The 21,565-nt window shown below is 44.0% G+C and overlaps 1 long non-coding RNA gene across 1 annotated transcript in view; it reads right to left on the reverse strand.

The window, feature by feature from the left end:
- Positions 1–17,291, reverse strand: part of LOC128322063 (uncharacterized) — a 67,776-nt gene extending 50,485 nt beyond the window's left edge. Inside the window, exon 1 of the long non-coding RNA XR_008305500.1 lies at positions 17,191–17,291. This is a non-coding gene — a long non-coding RNA (uncharacterized LOC128322063). The remainder of the gene's footprint in view (positions 1–17,190) is intronic.
- Between the last annotated feature and the right edge of the window lie 4,274 nt (positions 17,292–21,565).

A 21,565-nucleotide genomic window follows, 5' to 3' on the forward strand; every position in this document is an offset into this window, starting at 1 on the left:
GTAATGCATTCCAATGCTTCCCATTCAGGAACCTCTCCTAATCTTCTGGACGTCTCCTAGTTGGGAGAAGATCTTCTAGCTGAGGTGAGTGTAAAGGGACTAATTTGCAGACAGAGTAGTTATTCACATGGCCAGCCCTACCTGGGCTTTCACAGCCCTAACCGGCTAGGGCAGCTCATCTGGAGTGAAGGGAGTGAGCCTACCCTTCTACCCCAGTTCCCAGTTGTATGAATGCTCGGGCTGCCTGTAGCTCCAGCGATCACAGAGTCAGGTGGCTAGAGCACCCGGCAGCAGGGAAACTGTGGGATTTATGGGGGCCAGGATTCGTTTCCCCAACCTCCAGATGGTCACACCACTCACTGCAGTGTGGCTTGTCCGGGTGCGCTAGCAGTGCAGCTAAAGAGAAAGGACAGATCATCTGGGAGGAAGGTAGGTGCAACCCTGCCTCCCCCCTGGCTCTCCCCAGCCCCACGTACAGCGGTCATGTGAATGACCTTAGGGACTGGTTAAACAAGACTGAGAGAGCTGAGAGTTAGACGTGATGGTCTGCAGAGCCTCTTTCTGGGAATCTGAGATGACAATGCAGAATGCTGTTCACCTGCACCTGTTGCTCCGCTTGCAGATTTGTGTAAATAAATCAGATATTACAAAGACACCATAAATGGTGTAATCTCTGGCCTCCATAGGACGCTAAAACCCAGGTAGTGCGCCTCCATGGAACTCACCATGCCTTAGCCATTGTGGCTGGACATGATGGGAGTCGTCGTCCAACAACAATTGAGGGTGGGAACCCTGGCTCCATGGCCATGCATACAAGCAAAGTAATTTAGAAATCAGGTAAATATGCTTTTCAGTGCGTGCGCATGCGCATGGACACACACACACGTGACCTTTCTGGAATTCTTTCAGGCTTTTAGAGGCATCTGGCTGGCTGCTGTTTGGAATGAGTGCTGGACTAGATAGACCTCATGCTTTTATGGAGAGTAAGGACTAAGAACGAGGTCAACAACACTATAAATAAGAAAACACTGGCTGACATTCCAAATGAACCCCATGGAGTCAATTAGCAAATTGTACTGTGCAATTAAGCACGCTTGTTGTTGGCAGGTGTTACAGAAATTAGGAATAGAGTATAATAGCCTCTCATCTTTTGAACATCCTAAACGTAGAGCATTTTTATAACTGCAACATAGTACTATATGAAACTATACATTTGGAACACTGGATTTTTAAAAGAACTTTGTAACTGGAAAATAAGGATGAACCTTGCCAAAATCTGGGAGAACATCTTTTCAAAGCCAAGGGTAGGATTCTGTAATATTTGTGTCTCTTTAATATTTGTTTTCTCCCAGTTAGTGTCTGGGTAACAGTCCAGACAGTGGTGTGTAGTTTCGGTCACACTGTCAACAGGACATCATTGGCTCATCTTGACTTCTTTCTTCACAGAGATTGGAAATGGCCTTCAACTGCTGCCCAGCTTGAGTTCAACCAGCTTTGGTTATACACAATAGGACTGGCCTGGAGTCTCCAAGCACTGGCAACAATCTCCAGGTCACTATAGAAAGCAATCATGCATATTTTAATGGCTTGACATTATTAAATTCCTGGGGGGGGGGGCTGGGGATGAGGAAAAATCTCCAGGGATAGCTCTAGTCAGTTTTGGCAATCCTAGTCCAAAAAGAGGTTGGATAGGGGCAGAGGTGCACCTAGATAATTTTGGAACCTGGACCTAAAGGCCTTTGGATGCCCCCCTACTGCCCATCCCTTGATGCTGCAAGTTAAGCATTATCCCCCCCCCCCCACACACAGTATTTTTAACACATAGGTTCTTGAGAGCACAAACAGCAACTGAACTCACAAGAATGTAAGAATATAAAACAGGTATATTTATGCAAATATGCATTAGCAGAAACATTTCAGCACACAACTTAATATATTCCCATCCCACATATTTCTTTCCCCACTCCTCCCTCTGTCTTTAAAGCAGATGTCACACTTGGCACAGGTCAAAGTCACACTCAGCCGCCTGGCGCAACATGGAGACCACCTCACCCCAGACAGACTAAAAAGGATTCAGGGGTCCCCAGAGGTGTGGAGGCCCTGGACCACAGTCCAGAAGTCCAGGGGTAAGAGCGACTCTGGATAGGGGACATTTGAACACTTAGTCAGTTGCGGAGGTAACCACAACACCATTTGTCTCAATAGGAGGCATAGAAGATAGATAATTTGGGGTTTCGAAAATACTGACCTTCTGCGGGGAGGCATGGAAGAGATGAAGCCTGAAAGAATTGTTGAAGTTCCAGTGCATTGACCTTTTGCACCAACTATCCTAAAGACCACTAGGGGCATTGGGAGTAGAACTAGTGAGTAAGGTTCCCCTAGCTGTTCTACCTGTCTGTACTTTATGTCCTCTGATATGAATCTTCAGGTATTTCCTGTGCTGAGTCAGAATCCCTTCCTTTGCTCTTAGAGAGCAGAGGGAAAAATCTCTATCTCTTCCTACCTATTCATTATGTAGTTCTATAGATTAGGATTAGATCTTTCCTATCCAAAGTGTACTTCACCAATAAATGCTTATGTTGCGGATTTAACCCAGTCTTTGTCTCAAAGCAAGCCCACGTAAGGGGAAGAAAAATGCTGAATCATCCTCTCTCTTGCTTTCACCCACAAAGGCTGTTCCTTTAAACTTAAGCCATTCATTTAGTAGCTCAATTACTGCCACCATGCCCATTTTTAACAGTTTACCGCTCCCCCGCCAGTACGGGTGAAATTCCAGGGAACTCTCCTTCTCTTTAATATTGGAAAAGTACACAAAAACCTCTATGTGCAAGCCTACACGTGATAAGAAAACCTGGTAGAATTGCTGAGCAATCAAATTTGAGACTTGTGTTGCACCAGAGTAAAACCCCTTTTCCTGAGTTAAAAATCCACTCAGAGGCAGGTAAAATACAAAGAACAAAATGTTTTGGTCATGGATCGTAAATAAACTATCTATCTAAGAACAAAAAGAGAAAAGCTTTATTCAAAATACTACAGACCACTTCCATGTGAGGCTTTCTCAACTTTTAGTTACAGGTAAAAGAAACACTCAGTAGTTGCATGAATACTTAAAAAAAACACCCCAGTTGCAAGGAACAGGGATATAAGAACCTTTAAAAGCACCTTTAAAGGTTACAGATACTTTTGCAGCACTCTGGATGCAGAGTTGGGCTCAGGCTAGTGTTTCTTAGCTTGCTACATTACAGATAAAACACAATAAAACAGTTGTAAGGATTTGCAAAGCACAAAAAAAGGAAGATAAGTTCCTGTCGCGAACTAACTAGCAAACTGGTCCCTAGGCTGAACTCCCAAAGGCCAAAAGCCCTGGCTTCCTTTCCCCTTGAACTCACCCCAAACTCCAGGAGATAATTCAAGCTTCCTGCAATCCTGTCTCTCAAGAATCTGCAGATGTCCTTCCATGAGAGAATTATCCAGGCTAGCCATCGACTGTGAGGCAGCAAAACTCCATTGCTCCACACTAAGCCTTCCACCTGTCCTCTCTCTCCTCCCACCTAGCTGCTTCTGAACAAAAATACGCTTCTCTTCCTGACTCATGGCCCTCAAGGTCCCACCCACTGTGTGCTGAGTGTCTGACCCCTAGCTTGTCAGTCAGGTCAGGGCTCACTTCCAGTTCACTCTTTAGGGGAGGGGAGGGGATGTTCACTATAGCTTAGTACTTAGTTCTACAAGAATCTCCATGTGTCTTCTCTAAATAGCTGCAACCAGGCGTGTAGCTATAATTGAGCAGATGGGTTCAAATAACCCAGGCCCCTGAGTTCCTGTGGGCCCCCAACTCCATCCCTCCCTATTTTCTTCATTATCTCCCTCACTCTGAGGGGCCACAGGAGAGAGGGGCGAACACGGGCCCCCTATCTCCTAGCTATGCCCCTGGCTGCAACAACTAAACTCTGCAGTCTACTAGGGATGTACACGAACCGGTCCGGAGGCCATGTTAGAGGCCTCTGAACCGGTTTGAATGTGGCCCGGTCTGGCAGTCCAGTGCCAGCGGGGGGTGGTTCTTTAAAAGTGGGAGGGTTGCACTTACCCCTCCTGCCACTTCCCCCCCCAACCAGCATTCCCTTTTTTTGAAACGATTTTGGGGCAGCAGTGTTCATCCTTGCCGCTCCTGCCCCTGTTGTTAGCCGGAAATACTGGAAGTAACAAGCGCTCATGTGCCCTCCGCCACGCGCCTGTGCCCGCCGCACAATCACACATTGCGTGCGTGACGTGCGCACACAACATGCGATGTGCGCAGCGGGCAGGTGCATGTGGCAGCGGGCACATGTGCGCTTGTTACTTCCGGTATTTCCAGCTAACAATGGGGGCAGGGAGGAACGCTGCCGCCCCAAAATCATTTCAAAAAAGGGAGCGCGGGTGGGGGAAAGCATTGGGAGGGGTAAGTGCAAACCCCCCACCCTTAAAGGGAGACTCCCACCAGCACCGGACCGTGCCTCCACGGTTCCGTGCACATCCCTACATTCTACTTTGTAACTGGAGTGGGTAGCTTCTTTAGTGTTCTGCTAATTAATCTGGGGGTAAAAATTACAACCCCGACAAGAATATGGCACCTCAGGCATCCAGACTGGGTAGAATCTGGCAAATCAGGGGCAGAGCCAGTATAGATGCTAGCAGATTAGTAACTCCAGGGACATGCAAAGGTGGTATGCTGGATGGAAGTGGAATGTTTTTGCCACTCCAAAGGATGTCCCTTGAAATCCAGGCTGTCTGGCAACCTTAGAAATACCACCCCTCTGCCTGCCCTACCAAAAATAGTACAGACCCAACAACAATAGCTTGAACAACAATAGCTTTTTCAGTTCCAGAAAGTACAGTTTCTTTCTGCAGCAAAGAACGTATTTGTTGGTACGAATGCAAGTGTGGAGCCAGTCCATTTACTATATTGATGTTATGATTGTACTCACAAAAGTAATTATTTCAGGGGATTGCAGAAGCTTAAGAAAGCTCACTCTTTTATATCTTGCCAATAATAATAAAAAGAAACAGAAAGGTTAAAGATTTGCATGATTAAATGAAGACAGAGCATTCTTCCTAATTTCTGTAAAGAATTGATGAATAAATTTGTATAAAATAATCCATGCTGTAAATTACACATGCAACACAAACCAATTTTCTCAAGATCGCTTATTCAGTTTATTGTACCTTTTCATTTTTCTGCTGTGATTTGTTTGGGCTATTTTATATAACAATTGGGAAATCCATGCAAATTTACAGGCATGTTTATTTCTTTTACAAAGGAATCAATTGCTTCTGAGCATGTGCAAAATGACATTTCTTGCTACTGATTCATTAGTTACAGAAAATTCCTACCAAGTTTTTGGTAGAGGGCAGGGCTACCTGTCATACTCGAGCCCTTGTAGCTGTGGGGAGGACACCTGCATGTATTCAATGTCTTTGTTCTCAGGCAGAGGAGATCCTTGGCGGGTAGAATGCAAATAGCTGAGATACTTCCTGTATACCAGATGCTACATACATTGATTGCTTCCTACACTGCTACAAGGAGCTCTTTTGGCATGAGACTATAGGAGCCACTGGCTTGCTTCATAAACTTTTCAAGAGTTTCCTTGTTCACAGATGCACTCTAGGCTGGGACTACAATCTCCCCTCTAACTGGGTCAAGAGGTACTTTGAAGTGTTGATTCTCTTATACTTAGCAGAGGGATAACCACTGTCCTTGTTTATTCCAGCACAGCATATTTTCTGATGCCGCCCCCCCTCCTCCTCCTCCCTCTCTCTCTCTCTCTCTCATATAATAATAACAACAATAATTATGCTTGCAGGGGCATGGCTTGGGCTCTGAAGACCCCTGAGTGAGCTCTCTCCCATCCATTTCAGGCGACATTTGCTGCCTGACAGCCTTTATTTCTCTTTCTCTCACTCCAGCGAAGGAGAGAAAGATAAATAAAGGCCGTTAGGCAGCAAGCACTGCCTGAAATGGATGGGGGAGAGCTTGCTTGGGCTATCCCAAGCCTGGCCAAAACCCCTTTGTATATCTGTCACACACACAGGGGCGTGGCCCAGGCTCCAGAGAGCCCAAGTGAGCTCTGCCTGTCCATTTCAGGCAGTGCTTGCTGCCTGATAGCCTTTATTTATTTATTTATCCGTTTGGCTGGCTCTGCACCTGCAACAGCATACTTATGACCCATCCCTTACTTTCATCCCTATGTACTGAACAAATATATAGAGGAAAACACACAACACACTTCACTCATTCACTCTTATCTCATTTCCTCACAGGTCATGAGGTCATACATAGGAACATAGGAAGCTGCCATATGCCGAGTCAGACCATGGTCTATCTAGCTCAGTATTGCAGACTGGCAGCAGCTTTTTCAAGGTTGCAGGAAGAAATATCTCTCAGCCCTATCTTGGAGATGCCAGGGAGGGAACTTGGAACCTAGATACTCTTCTCAGAGCAGGTCCATCCCCTAAGGGGAATATCTTACAGTGCTCACATGTAGTGTCCCATTCAAATGTAACCAGGGGCAGACCCTGATTAGCTAATAGATCATGTCATGCTTTGTCTTGTAGTCCAAAACTTAGTCTCAAAAGCATGATGCTGAAGTAGCATTAACAAGTTTCCATTTTTAGCCTACTTTCCAGTAGGCTTTTGAGATCACCCGGCATTCTGTATTTGTGTCTGTATGTCCCCCACTATCAACTTTGCAATGCCTGGACCAATATGAACCAAAATAGGGATGCCCAAATGGCATGGTGTGTGATGATGTCATCCATTCCAATCCAAGATGGCAGCCACGTGAACATCTGAGGTGCAAGCGGGCTAATTTGTGGAATGCCTGACCACATTACGTACAGTTGCAGTGAGTGGCACACAGGGACACCTCAATGGCATAGTTTGTGATGATGTCATCCACCCCAATCCAAGATGGCAGACGCGTAAACTTTTGAGGCGCAAGTGGACTAACTTGTGAATCGCTTAACCAATTTGAACCAAATTTGCTACAGCTGTAGGAACACATAGGGACACCTCAATGGCAAAGATTGTGATGATGTCATCCACCCCAATTCAAGATGGTGTTTGATGAAGTCATCCACTCCAATTCAAGATGGCAGCCACGTGAACATCTGAGGCACAAGTGGGCTAACCTGTGGACTGTCTAACATTTGAACCAAATTACGTACAGTTGTAGCGAGTGACACACAGGGACACCTCAGTGGTGTAGTTTGGGATGATGTCATCCACCCTGATTCAAGTTGGTGGAAGCATAAACCTTTGAGGCACAAGTGAGCTAACTTGTGAACCGCTTAACCGATTTGAACCCCAATTCAAAATGGTGGACACATAAACTTTTGAGGTGCAAGTGCACTAACTTGTGGATAGTCTAACCAATCTGAACCAAATTTTTTACAGCTGAATGGACACATAGGGATGCCCCAATGCTGTAGTTTGTGATGATGTCATTCACACCGATCCAAGATGACAGATGCATAAACCTTTGAGGTGCAAGTGCACTAACTTGAGAACTGTCTAAATCGATTTGAACCAAATTTGGAACAGTTGTAGTGAGTGACACACAGGGACACCTCAATGGTACAGTTTGTAATGATGACATCCACCCTGATCCAAGATGGTGGACACATGAACATTTAGGCGCAAGAGATCTAACTTGTGGACCTTGATTTGCACCAAATTTACTCCAGATGTAGAGACAGTGAAAGGAAAGTAGGCTTATTAGTTCTTACTAGAACAACTTGTTGACCTTTGAGCAAGTCTTCCCAAGTGTAACTTAGAATTCAGGTATTCACAAGAGCAGCTGCACTACATGATTACTCTGCCTATTGAGACTTCTAAAGACTCTCTTTTGTATTTCATCCAGTAATCTTGTATGTTTTGTTGTTTAGGTTTGTTCCAGAGGAGATCCTGTAGAGTGTGTGGGAGTGGAGTCAGAAAGGAAAAGGGAGGGACAGGATAAGGAGAAAATTGAGATGTCTCTGAATAAACTCTTAGTTAAATCTACATAAGAGATTACTTTGTGTTTGTGAGGGAAGCACCTCTAAAACACTCTCCCAAAAATAGGCAGTGAAAGCTGGAGAGGACAAAAATAACACAAACATAATCCACCTGTTTTTCAATGTCCTTCCTTTGCATCTTCTTATATTGCTTCTTCGTGGCTAATTTTCTCTAGCCGTTAGGAAGGAGAAGGCAAATTAGCCAGGAGCAACAAGGGGAGAGAAACAAGGGGAAGTCAAAGAGATGCAGTAGCTCTCCCTTCACTAGAGGCCTATTTATACCACCCCTCTCTTTCTGTATTTATTATTATTACATTTATATCCCGCTCTTCCTCCAAGGAGCCCAGAGAGGTGTATTACATACTTGAGTTTCTCCTCACAACAACCCTGTGAAGTAGGTTAGGCTGAGAGAGAAGTGACTGGCCCAGAGTCACCCAGCTAGTCTCATGGCTGAATGGGGATTTGAACTCGGGTCTCCCCGCTCCTAGTCCAGCACTCTAACCACTACACCATACTGGCTCATATTGTATGGTGGCATTTTGCTGTAGCCAACTAATATAGCGACCACCTTGGGAAATTGTCATTTTGAAAGGCACCAGATATAGCTATATAAAGTAGCAAGTCATCATAAATACAGTAGACCATATATCTGTCCACTTATATGATCACAGAAGTATATGCATTCCACAATCAAATTGTTAGTGTTTAAGATACCACAGAACCTTTTCTTGATGTCATCTCATTCTGTGCCAGCCATTTCCCATCTTACATTTGTTATATGTGTATGTCTGCCTATATTCTAAGTGTATGCCTAAAGATGTAAAGTATGAATGAAACCAAAGCATGATTGCTTTTGATAAATTGATTTTACCCCTTTTAGAGAACTTACAGGGAAGATCAATGGACTTTTCTGTAACCTATCTTCTTGTAGATAAGACTGTGTTACCTCTTGTGTTGCCAGATTTTGCCCCATTGCACAAAAGATTTGTCACGTAATGGAAAGATCTTCCCCCATCAGTTAGGTAAGGATGTATTCCTGATTTGGGTAAACGTCTTTGATCTAAATGTAAGGATGACAACTGACAGACTGTACCAACTGCATGGAATGTAAATTTTGCATGATAATGCTGAAATCTGGTGAAGTACCTCAACAAAGATATTCAAAAGCATGACTGCAAACCTGTCAATCATACATGCCTGCCAACATCAGCAGTTGTCTAAAGGCCTAGACAAGCTCAGCATGAAGGCCTATATACATTTTGCTTTTACTTGCTATTGTTCTAATCTAGCATTGTTTATTGTTTTACTGTTAATGTTTTACCACGCTGTAATTTTACTGGCTCCCCCTCCCTTTATTGAATCCTGCTTTGAGAACAATAGCTGGAAAGAGGGCTTTAAATTTGCCAAATAAATAAAGTGAACTTAAAGACAGGGGTGGGCAATCAACAAAATGTAAGGCTATCCCTATGGCCACTGGGGACTCACTTAATAGCTGCCTAATGATGCCCTAAGATGCACATTTTAAATATCACACTGACTTTCAAGTAAATCTCTGCCTTCTCCCCCCTCCCTTTGGATTGTAAAATCAATTAACAGACAAACATCAAGCAAACATATATTATCAGTTAGATCTGGCCGTTTCCCTAGTGTATGGTTGGGCAAAAGACTGCAGCTGTCTTCTCTGCAGCATTTGGAGCCAAATTAGAGAAGTTCATCAGGGAAAAAGCAGAAAACCCTGCACATCAAGGCTAGAAGATCTCCTGTGTCCCCAGAGAAGGTCACAACAATATATGAGATCCTTTTACTTGGAGATGCCAGGGATTAAATCTGGGACTTTTTGTATGCCAAGAATGTACTCTAGCACTGAGCTTTGCCCACCGCATTTGGTATTGAGAGGTACATTACTTCCATATTACATGTGGAGGAACAATTTCACTAGTATGCCTGATAACTCTATCTTCCATGAATTTGCCAATTTCTTTTTTTAAAGTCCATCTAAGTTAGTGGTCATCATCATACCTTATAGTGAGTTCCATACATTAATTGGCACCAGTGAAAACTTCCCTCCTGGGGCTACTAGCAGCTTTATGGCAAGATTTTTGTTAGAATGATGCATAGTGGGAAAGGGCTAAATAGCCCCACCGACCAGTACACCACAGCCCCAATCTGGATCCCTCTCCCATCCCCACAGCTGTTTTTAACTAAGATGCAGGGCCAAACTTTGCAATTAACATAACATGTAGTTCAGCCCTTGAAGAGAACCCAAGTTTTGTTCAAGAACACCTTTCAATATAAGAATAAAACTCTTGCTCACTTTATGGACGAATTCAGACATAACACAGAACCGAGGGTCCAATGGACCCACATTTCCACTCCCCCCACCACGACACGCTTACCTGTCTGAATTTGGATGTAAGCACTGGCCTCTGCGAGACTGCAGAGAGGAGGAGAACTGGCTGTCAGGCTCCCTCCTTTCACTGATGGACAGTCATGATAGCCAGTCAGGATGGAGAGAGGGAGGGGCTTCCTTCCCTCAACTCTGGTTCCAGGGAAGACTGTCTCTATTACTGAATTTGGACATAATGGATGCAGCCAGAAACTGGAGGCCTGAGCAGTGAACCTCACATCAAACTGAAGGTTCAGATTGGAGTTTGGTGAGTGCACCTACATGTTGAGTTAGGGTCCGAACTGTGGTTTCCCACATTTGGATGTTCAGGTTTGGGGACCTCTGGCTGCTCTGCCTCCAGTTCCCTGTTAAGTCCAAATCTGGCCTATGTGTTGGGAAATGAATATCCTCTCTAATGGTGGAGTAACACTTGAATAGAAACTGAAAATAAATGGGAAGAAAAGTCTAAAGATGCAGTCTTGATCCAGCTCATAAATAACAAGAGGTTCTAAATTTAAGTTCCTAATGATCAAAGTACTATGAGGGCTGCCAATTCTAGAAATTAAGAATTCTGGTACCTGAATGAGGCCTGGGGCTAGAGCCCAGGGAATTAAAGGATGGAGCCTAGTAATTCTTGATAAGTCTTGGGCAAGAGCCCCACATGAAAGCTGAAGGAGGAGAATAAAAACAGCCTTGCCACTTGTCTTTCTGGCAAGCCCCCATGCAAAAGTTAATGGACAAGCAAAAAAAAAAAAAAAAAAAAAAAAAAGGAAAAGGAAAAAAAAGAAAAGATGAAAATGAATGAGCCTAGTAGCACTTGTAAAAAGGACACACAGAAGAAAATGCTTTTGCACAAGTGTGACTGAAGCTCTATAAGGTGTACATATTTTAACATGAGGTGCTTCATATACAGGTCTTACTTTGTATATCATATTTTTAAATGGAACCATAATATTGTAATGACTAAACTAGTAAAATTGTCTAGCCTATTTTTCAAGAACTGAAGATCCCTTTTAAAAATGTCAACACTGGCTTTCAGCACGGCATTCATGACTACCATATACTACAAAGAAAATGAAAGTTGATTGGTCAGTTGTCAATGGTTCACTTGCAAGGAAATTTGTAGGACTAAACTGCTTATAGCCCACAAGGCCTGTTTTTGCTGCCTGCCTGGGATAGCAAAATACTGGAGGGTTGTCAAGCACCTGGGAGGCCACACAGTATAAGCAGTGGCTGCATTTGACTTGGTAAGTCATGAGTTGCACAGGCCTTCTTGAAGTATGCATGGCCTGTTTTTCCATTCTCCTGAGAAGGACATTTTCAGCTTCTCAGGCAATATGGGATGACTGGGTTTATGTGAAATTGAAGTGACTTTTTGCACTTATTGAAACCATCCATGTGCATGAGTGATGTTGATGTGAGTTGGTCACTCTGGGATGCAACTGCAACAGCTCTTGGACCCTCTAAAAAGTATAGTGGAGCTCACAAGTTGCTGTTGAAATAATTCCTGGGAGCAGCAAACTCACATCTTATGATGCATATGTGAATTGACAATCCCAAAGGGTGAAATACAGCCTCAGAAAACAGCCCCAATCCAGCTAATGTGCACTGTGACTTTGTCTCAAAGAAAGCAATGGGAGGGACTAGCTTGTTCCATGGGTGTAAAAGGACTGAGTGCTTAGGGTTGTCAGCCTTCCAGGGTTGGCTTGGAGTCTCCAAGAATTGGCATCAATATCCAGGTGACTATTGAAAGCAACCCCAGGGATTTTCATGGCTTGATGTTGTGAAAAATATTTGAGGGGATGGGGGGGGCGACTCTAGAAATAATCAGAATTGACAACCTTATTTGTGCTTGAAATGTTGCTACTGCTTTTGTTGGACACATCACTTTCCAGAGCAACATAAACAAACAACAACAACAAAAGTCTCAGTCCTGATAACTAGGCAGTCTAAATTTCGACAGACAGGGGAGCAGTAACAGGGGAAGAATATGCACTTAGTATATATTTATACTTGGTTTCTGTAGGAGGTGAGAATGTAAGGATAACATCAAAGGCTTAATTAGAGGTGGATCGTTGCCTGTTGCCATTTGTGGTAAGTTGCAATGCACCACCACCTTCCCTCGCCCGCCCCCTCGGTGAGCCTGGCACTGACCCCCCCCCCACTGCCCCACCTCACTAGCCCCACTCCCTGGGCCAGAGCCCAACACTGATGCTCCTCTGCTCCTCTTTTCCTCCTGGCCTTACGTTCAGCAGTGCACTTGGTCCTTTGGTCAGCACCACTGCTTGCTGAAGAAGTCAGCATGCATCTGTCTTTGCCATCAGTCTCTGGTCAGCAGAGCTGTGCCACTGCAAGAGCTCTTTCTCTTTCAGACCCCTCCAGTGCCAGATTTGCCCACTTTATTTCATGGAGCAGCCGTGCAGCATTGCAGAGAGAGGAGTGGTGGTCAGTGCTGGGCTCTGGCCCGGGAGGTTGAATAGTAGGTGATGGGATCAGTGATGTGGGTGGTGGGTTCAGTGAGGGGAAACTGAAGAACAAATCAGGGATGGCAGCAGAGGGGAGATGAGAGCAGCAGGTGGGGTGACACCTATGGCAGGGGGCCACCACCTGAAGCCACCCCCTTGCATGGCCTCAGGTGGGTTTTGAGGAGAGAGAAAGCAGTAGCAGCATTGCACAAATACTTTGGGAGTGAGGTCTAAGTATAGGGCAGGGAAAGCAAGGGAAGGGGAAATAGTCTGAGGCCTTTGCAGGAGCAGCAGACCTTTGGACAATGATTTCTGTTGCTTTCTTAGAAAACATTCTCATGACCCCAGGTACAGAAGCCCCTCAGTGCAGGAAGGACTTGGGCATTTCAGGGGACAAGTAGGGATGGTAAGCCCAGCCCTGTAGATTCTATGCCAGAGGAGGCCTTCCTCCTACCTCTGAATTGAGGCCTGCCAGGGTAAAGGCCCTTCAACCTCATCAAAGCCAGTGCCTGAGGAATAGTTGCTTCGAATTCAACCCCACCAAGGCCAATTCAACCTCCTTCAACCTCACCAAAGCCAATGCCTGTTTTTTCAAATTCTGACAACTCATGCTGGAGAATGGGTGGAACTAGGGTCAAGGCTAGAGTCAAGGCTGAGTTGAGAACCACTCCTCGTTGAAATAGTGTCGCCCTCTACCTGGTGGATACTTTGCATTCAGCCTCATTGCTGGTACACTTGGAGCTACCCAAGTCCTGAATCTTCTCTGGTAAGTAGTCGTTGCTCATGTTTCTTGCTGGCCTCCTGCTTTGGCATGTTCTCCTGGTTTCCCTGAGACCCAGCCAACCCTGGCGTGGAATGGGATAAACTTTGAGAATACCCAGCTATCAAATCAAGGGAGCTTCCGGGGCAAAGGAAGGAAAGCTTTATTAGTTTGATGTTTTTAGATATCCCATGTTATCTTCATGATGCAATCGTTTTGTCTTTTCAGAATTTAACATGGTTGATTAGTGCATAGCAATACAGAGTCCAAACCGTATTATCTATTTTTATAACATTTTAAAAACTCATGTTAATTTTCCCAAAATAATGGGGAGAAGATCACATAGTAGAGGTAGCAAAAAATGTATCAGCTAGAATCTGATCACTATCCTGGTATGTCCCTTAGAAATACACAGAAAAAAATAATTTGAGAAGACTGAGGCTTTATTTAAAAACACATGTAACATGTGATGCTACATATAGAGGCTGACTTTCAAGATTGTGCCCAGAAACACAATATGCAAGAAAGAAAACGGAAATATGAGAATGTGAAATGCAAAGGTGGTTAATTGAAAAGTGTTAATATCAACCTCATCCGTGTACAGCTCTCTCTCTTCTGTGTTTCTTAGACAGTAAATCTCACAGAAGTCTATGGGACCAAGTAAGTATGTATAGGATTTGTAGAGCATTAGAAATCGATTTCAACCATTTTTGCAAGTATGTTTTAATAACAGTCTTGACTGACTTGATAGCTTCCAGAAATCATTAAGTATCAATTCCTGCTTAATTCCTTTTGCAGTAGTTTAAATTGTTAGGAAATTTACTAACTCTGTGACTTCTAATGCATGGAGTGTATCCATCAGAAAGTGAGCTTCTTACATTAAAAAGTGATTTTCAACCATCAAAAGTGACACACTAGAACATTTCCTTTTCCAAAAACAGGACTGTACATTTACAGCTGTCAAGATATATAACAAAATTCTTCAGAATAGAGATGACACATTGAACAGCAAAATCCTCCACAGTATTTCCACTTCTTTGCCATCCAAGTGTCCTTTGGAGAAAATAGGGGGGTATCCAGAACAATTAAACATTAATACATAATCCTTTATTTTATGCAGAAACTCTCCTGATTAGATACACAGTGAACCATCCCTGATGTCACCATTCCATATAGTCTATATTCTCCATTTCTCTCCTCAAGTAGAAATCAGCAAACTGATTAACATACCAGTTTACAAGCTTATTCTCCAACTGCCCTTATTTACCATCGCCAGTCCCTCTTCTTTGGTGTTTAGTCTTTGTCCCTGGTAAATTTTGGAGATGGAGTTCATCCTTTTGCACCAACTATCCTAATGACCACTAGGGGCATTGGGAGTAGAGGTAGTTAGTGAGGGTCCCCTTACCTGTCCCTGCTTTACCTCTACTTTATGACCCCTGCCTAATCCTCAAGTATTTCCTGTAGCGAATCAGTCCTACTTCCTTTCTCCTCAGACTGCAGATGGGAGCATCTCTCCCTCTCCCCTCCTGTTCATTATGTAGCTCATAATTAGGATAGGTCTTTCCTATCTCAAATGTACTTAACCTAATAAACCTTATTTACTTTATACTGCACTACAATCTCCATGCTTGTTCTTGACTAACTGCAACAATAAGGCTCTGAACTACTTCGTAACTGGAGTGGGCAGCTTCCTCTTGGCGTTTTGCTAAACAATTACAAACCAACCGTAAATAATTGTCCCTTTTTTGGTCTCCCCCCACTGCCTGCTTTGAGGGATACCTTGTTAATCTACCTCACAGGGTTGTTGTGAAGATTTTAAAAAGCATGTACACCACTCTGAGCTTCTTGGAGGAAGAGCGGAATATAAATGTAAAAATAAATATAAATGTAAAATAAAATTTAAAAATTGTTAATAAAAGTTGCTAGTGTTTACATTCTTCATGGTTCAGCTTCCTTTCCATGTTAAAATCTCTGAGTGGGCTGGTGGGTGCATCTTCTCTCTAGTTCATATGTAGTTAAATGTATGCACATGAATAGTCTGATACTATACTAGGTAGTGCACTCCCTGACCTACAGCAGCAGCAGCAGCAGCTATATATTTCATATTGTTGATGATACCATATTGTAGAGTAATTCTGTTTTTCCAGGACATGCTATAGCAAAATAACTCTGCCGAATACAGAAACAAGCAGACAGTGAAGAGCCCTCAACAGCATGTAATAATGGTGAGGTGGGGCTCACATAGGGATCCTTAATAGAAACGCAAGGAACAATACTAACATGTCACTATTTTCATCTGTGAAATGCTGGAAAGTAAGCATTAATTCTAACTGACCATCATGACTAACTGATTTTTCACATGCCTTAGATGGTGAGTTGGTGATGTCTCGGAGTCTTCGTCCACAGCTCCTTTGTGAACAGACTCCTTCCTTGTATTAATAATGAAGTGAATGGAAGAGAGTTGTTTCACTCAAAAGACCTCTGGCCTCTTCGATTGGAGAAGCTATTCACAGCCTTGGCTGAGCTTGCAAATCTTTATTTATTAAAGTTCATTACATTCACAAGTAAAGCAAGGCCTATAGTAATAAAGGTCTAAAGTGATTTTCTCCCTTCAAACTTTCTGCTTCAGGGAACACTTTAACTGGCTGCCATGGAGTCCCTAAGCCTCTACCCCAGAATCCCAGAGCATTGCACGGATTCTGGGATAGGTTCAGGGGCGTAGCAAGGTTGGAGTGGGCCCAGAGACAAGATTTTAAAATGGGCCCCCCCCACTCAAAGTCCAGGGCCTCCACACACCCCAGGCCCCCAAGGATTTAAGTCTGCTATTCCAAAATAAGTATGCTGCCTGCAAATACATTTCACTGAATACACACACACATCACAATATATAGTGATATACATTGAGTACTATACATTTGTATTACTTTTAATGCCTAGAACACACTAGAAAGATGAATGATTAAAATGGCCCCCTCACTGCAGATTAGCCAAGGAGACTTTCAACCATGCAGGGTGAGCCTATGTTTGTTTTCTCAGAATTCTGAACAAATTCAGTCAAGTTCGATTCCAGGAGGTTTTTCATAGGAGGCTTTTAAAGCCCTTTAACACACATCTCCTCTGGAATAGAGGTGCTGCATTCACATGTTGGCCAGATTTACCCTGAAGTCCCTGCAAGTAATTGGGAAGCAGTTCACACACAAGAAAAATAAAATAAAATAAAAGCAGAAGACATGCTTCACAGTTCTTACTCAGACCTTCTGGGTTGCAAAACAACTTGAACATAAGTGCATTTATAAATATATGAATGAATGAATAAAATAAATATAATACTGTTTCTTCCAGAAGTTGTTGTAATTTTCTGCCATGAAACAAGCCACTTATAGGACTTTTTAGATAGTTTTTTTTAAGCCAGCAAATTTTCCAAGCTGTTTAAAAATAAATATTCAGAGACTTCTCAGTCCCTCCCCGCCCCCATATCAAAGCCCTATGGCAAGCAGATCCCTATATATCCGGGCGGGGAAGGTAACCACAAAAAGGAGTTCACACTCTACCTGGCAGCAGGGGGTCTTCTGCTGCAGAGAACAGTGAAGGCCTCTCTGGCTGCCTCCTCCTTCCTGGCTGGCTTGGGCCCTACTCGAGTTCAGGCTTCACTGCGGCCTACACGGAGGCCTCCGTGGAAGCCCCGCCCACCCGCCGATCAGCTGAGAGGCGGGAGAAAAGGAGCTCTTGGCAGCTTGCCTGCTGCTTCCATTGCGGGCCAGCAGAACAAGCAGGAGAGACGGCGAAGAGGGCAAGTGGCTGAGGGGCCTTGGGGCTGGGCAGGGGGCAATGGGGAGTCACATGAGGTGCCCCTCCAGGCAGTGGGGCCCCCAGACAACTGTCTCCCCTTGCCCAATCGTTGTTACGCGCCTGGATAGGTTCTAGTGTGCACACTCAGTTATGCAAAGCCCGGTTAGGGCTCACAATTCCCTGCGTGAACCAAGTTGAAGTGTGCATCTTACAGTGCACCCAACACACCCCTACAGCTGCACATTGTGAGAGAAAAATCAATAATGGACAAGCAAGCAGTCGTTCTGGGAAGCTTGTCTTCCCTTACTTATGCTCTCAGTAAGGAAAAGCTTCCAGGCAACATCAGGGATCCTTGGTACACAGTATGAAAACCACTGAAATAAAGGATAAGGTGACCACTGACTTGGCGATCTTCAAGATATACAAACAAATTGTTGATATGAAATATTTGCTAGGAATTCAAAAGCCTGCGTCTTTTTGTAGTTTCATAGTGATGCCATTTTGGTACGACCAAATTTTTGTTCTGCAGAATTGACAGGCATTTTAAAAGACCACTCCAGCTCCTCTACCATAAAGTACTTTTAATGCGTCCATTATAGATTGCTTCAGGAGTCAATTCTCCTCACAGTTGCTCTGAGTTATTAGTTTTTGCAGCCGACACCATCTGCATACTAGATGATGAAGGAACGGGGCAGGGCTGAGGGGAGAAACGCCTTAGCTCAGAGCCATACATCATTTTGAAAGCAGGTCAGGGAATAGGCCTACCCTCACATCCCTGTTTTTCATTAGAGCTGAATCTGATTTTTTTAATTATTAAATGCAATTGTAAAAAGTGTGTGTGTATGTGTGTGTGTGTGTGTGTGTGTGTGTGTGTGTGTGTGATTCAGGGACACAATATTAAAAGCACGATTCAGAGGTTGCTGGAGATAGTGTCATAATGCCTTTTCATTTCTAAAAGTAGAGATAATGTTCTTGCCTTGATATTACAATGATAACCACTGTTTTGCTCTCTTCTCTACAGAAGGTGATGGGGGAGGGGACATCTTGTTTTTCTTGACACAAACTGTGAATGCTGTTATGACTTGAAAGCATGCCCAAAATGTTGACAATAATCAGCTTGCTAACATATTTGCCAGCAGTCATTATCTAGAACTGTTATATTCTAAATAATAAACCACAAAGAGTTGCTTGGTTTCCTTCTTATGGCTGGGTGGATCTGTATTTGAAACATTAGTGTTTCTGCGGCTTTGTGAATAAAATGTTAGGATTGCACTAGAGAACACCTAGCTGAAAATTTCTAGACAGGAGGTCACACAAGCATAGATAGGTTCCTGCCGGCCACTGCAAATCTCTACCCCACACCCCACCCTCACCAGAGGCTGCTTCCAATGAATGAAGAGAAAATAGATCTTATGTAGATCAGAATTTTGTCCTTGCCTTTTGCTGGAGGAAGATCCATTGTTGTGAGGTGGGTTTCATGTATTGAGTTTTAAGGGTGATGTTTTCTAATAATTGTTGGCTTTGATGCCCCATAAGTGAGTGAGTAAGAAACGTAATTAGGCATAATAATGGATTGTTGCCACAAATTGAGACTGCCTAAATGGAGAGACTGGCTTGCATGATGGGGAACATTCTCATCGTTCCATTTAAATTAAAAGGATAGGTATTGAGTACTACTCTGAGTAATTTTCCCCATCATGCCAGCCACTATATTTCTTTGTTGCATCAGTTGACATAGTGGTCATAGATGCTGGGAAACTAGGCTCCAGAGCTCCATGAATCTTCATCAGACTGGACCTCTGTTGCCCAAGCTGGCTTACATCCTCCACAGCCTTGCCCCAAGATGAGTTTTCTTCCATATAGTCATGTGGTAAAACCTCAACTTTCTCTGTACAGTCAGAACTCTGTGTACCGTACTTGGGGCTAAAACCCTCCCCCACCAGGCAATTCTTTTCCACGCCAAGAAAAAGCTGAATTATGCAACTTGAGTAAAGGTGCATTGTCTCTCTTATTTTGCACGGTTTATTCAGAAATGGTTACTATTTTGCATGATTGATCCGCTTTGGCTCTTTATGCAGGAGGACAAGAAGCTGAAGCCCCACCCTCAACTACTGGAAATCTCTTTCAGCCACTTCTTTGGTTTCTGAAGTTTCAGTGGGCATTTCCAAGTAAATACCGTATTTATCGACTATAAGACGCTACGGACTATAAGACGCACCTTAATTTTAATCCAATTTTTCAGAGTTTTAACATATTAAACTGTTAAAACATATAAGGCGCACCTGAATTTTGGCGGATATTTTTCGAGGGAAAAAGTGAGTCTTATAGTCCATAAAATACGGTATTTGTAGTTGTAACAACAACAACAAATATTTATATACCTCTTTTCAACAAAAGTTTCCAAAGTGGTTTACACAGAGAAATAAATAAGTAAGTAAATAAGTAAGATGGCTCCCTGTCCCTGAAGGGCTCACAATATAAAAAGAATCACAATCCATAAAAGGGCTCGCGTTCTAAAAAGAAACATAGGAACATAGGAAGCTGCCATATACTGAGTCAGACCATTGGTCTATCTAGCTCAGTATTGTCTTCACAGACTGGCAGTGGCTTCTCCAAGGTTGCAGGCAGGAATCTCTCTCAGCCCTGTCTTGGAGAAGCCAGGGAGGGAACTTGAAAACTTCTGCTCTTCCCAGAGCGGCTTCATCCCCTGAGGGGAATATATTGCAGTGCTCACACATCAAGTCTCCCATTCATATGCAACCAAGCAGAGGCGTAACTAGGGAAAACGGCACCTGGGGCAAGCACTGAAATTGCGCTGCCCCCCCGCCGACCCCCAGCATACATCTGACTGACACACATGTGTTTTTTCCTCACAACAACCCTGTGAAGTTGGCTTGTATCTCAAACAACAGAATTATGATGCAATGATGACACACACCACATTATACTTAGGTTTTTCCTCACAAGCAACAACCCTGTGGAGTTGGCCTGTATCTCAAACAACAGAATTATGATGCAATGATGACACACACCACATTATACTTAGGTTTTTCCTCACAAGCAACAACCCTGTGGAGTTGGCTTGTATCTCAAACAACAGAATTATGATGCAATGATTGATGATACACACCACATTATACTTAGGTTTTTCCTCACAAGCAAGAGACAATCTCCAAAGGTCCTGGCATATAACCCCCTCCCCCATTTTTCTTGCCAAACTTTGTGTCTTTAGCAGGATACCACAGGCACTTGTTAAAGCTAACACTGCAGGTTTTTCTGAGATGGAGCTGTTATAGGAGCACTTCAGCGTAAACGGAGATCACAAGGCAAGCTTTCACAGTGCAAAAACGAGCATGCCAGCAAGCAGAACTCATGGTAAAACTCTCTTGAAACACCTTGTAACAATGCACAGGCAGCTATGTTACACTGCTTGAGTCAACTCACACTGCTGTACTACCCAGGCTGTGGGAATTGACTCTCAGTTCCATATACATGCATGCATTTAAGATTGAGTGCCAAAGAATCTTTATGATTGTTTTTCTTTCTTTTGGGGCGGAGAGAGGAGCGTATAATGCAAACATTAACACCTGTTAGGCACCTGAGACCATAGTTGGGCAGCTAAATAAAGGCCTGATTCTTTAATATGTTTCCCCCCCCACATGTGGCTTCTGTAGTTTTTGCAACTCATTCAATTTCTCACCCTGATACTTGGTCTGCTGCTTCCACCCGCCCGCCGCCGAATCCTTTCTTCCGTGTGGGTGTCCATGTGTGTCCTCATCGTCCTGCCTGCGCCTGCTGGAGTGCAGCCCCAGCCCCAGCAACCACGCTTTCCTCCGCGATGGCGACCGCGCCACCATGTGCAGGCGAACAGAGGAGGACGGACGCACCACACGCATGCGCAGCGTGACTTGGCACACCGGCTGAGTCGCGCGTGCGTGCGTAACTGATCTCTGGCTTGCAAGCCACTTGAGGGCCTCTTTCTGGCTGTTCCAGACTAAGCAAGCGACGGAGCAAGCAAGCCTCAGCCAAGGGCAGGCGCAGTGAGCAGCATGAAAGGCGCCTGCTGCGGTGCCCCCCGCCGCCAAGCCAGGCCACTGACTGGCTGCCAGCAAAGCAATGGGGGGGGGAGCGCGGGCG

Source organism: Hemicordylus capensis, chromosome 4, assembly GCF_027244095.1.
Source record: "Hemicordylus capensis ecotype Gifberg chromosome 4, rHemCap1.1.pri, whole genome shotgun sequence".
Lineage (NCBI taxonomy): Eukaryota > Metazoa > Chordata > Lepidosauria > Squamata > Cordylidae > Hemicordylus > Hemicordylus capensis.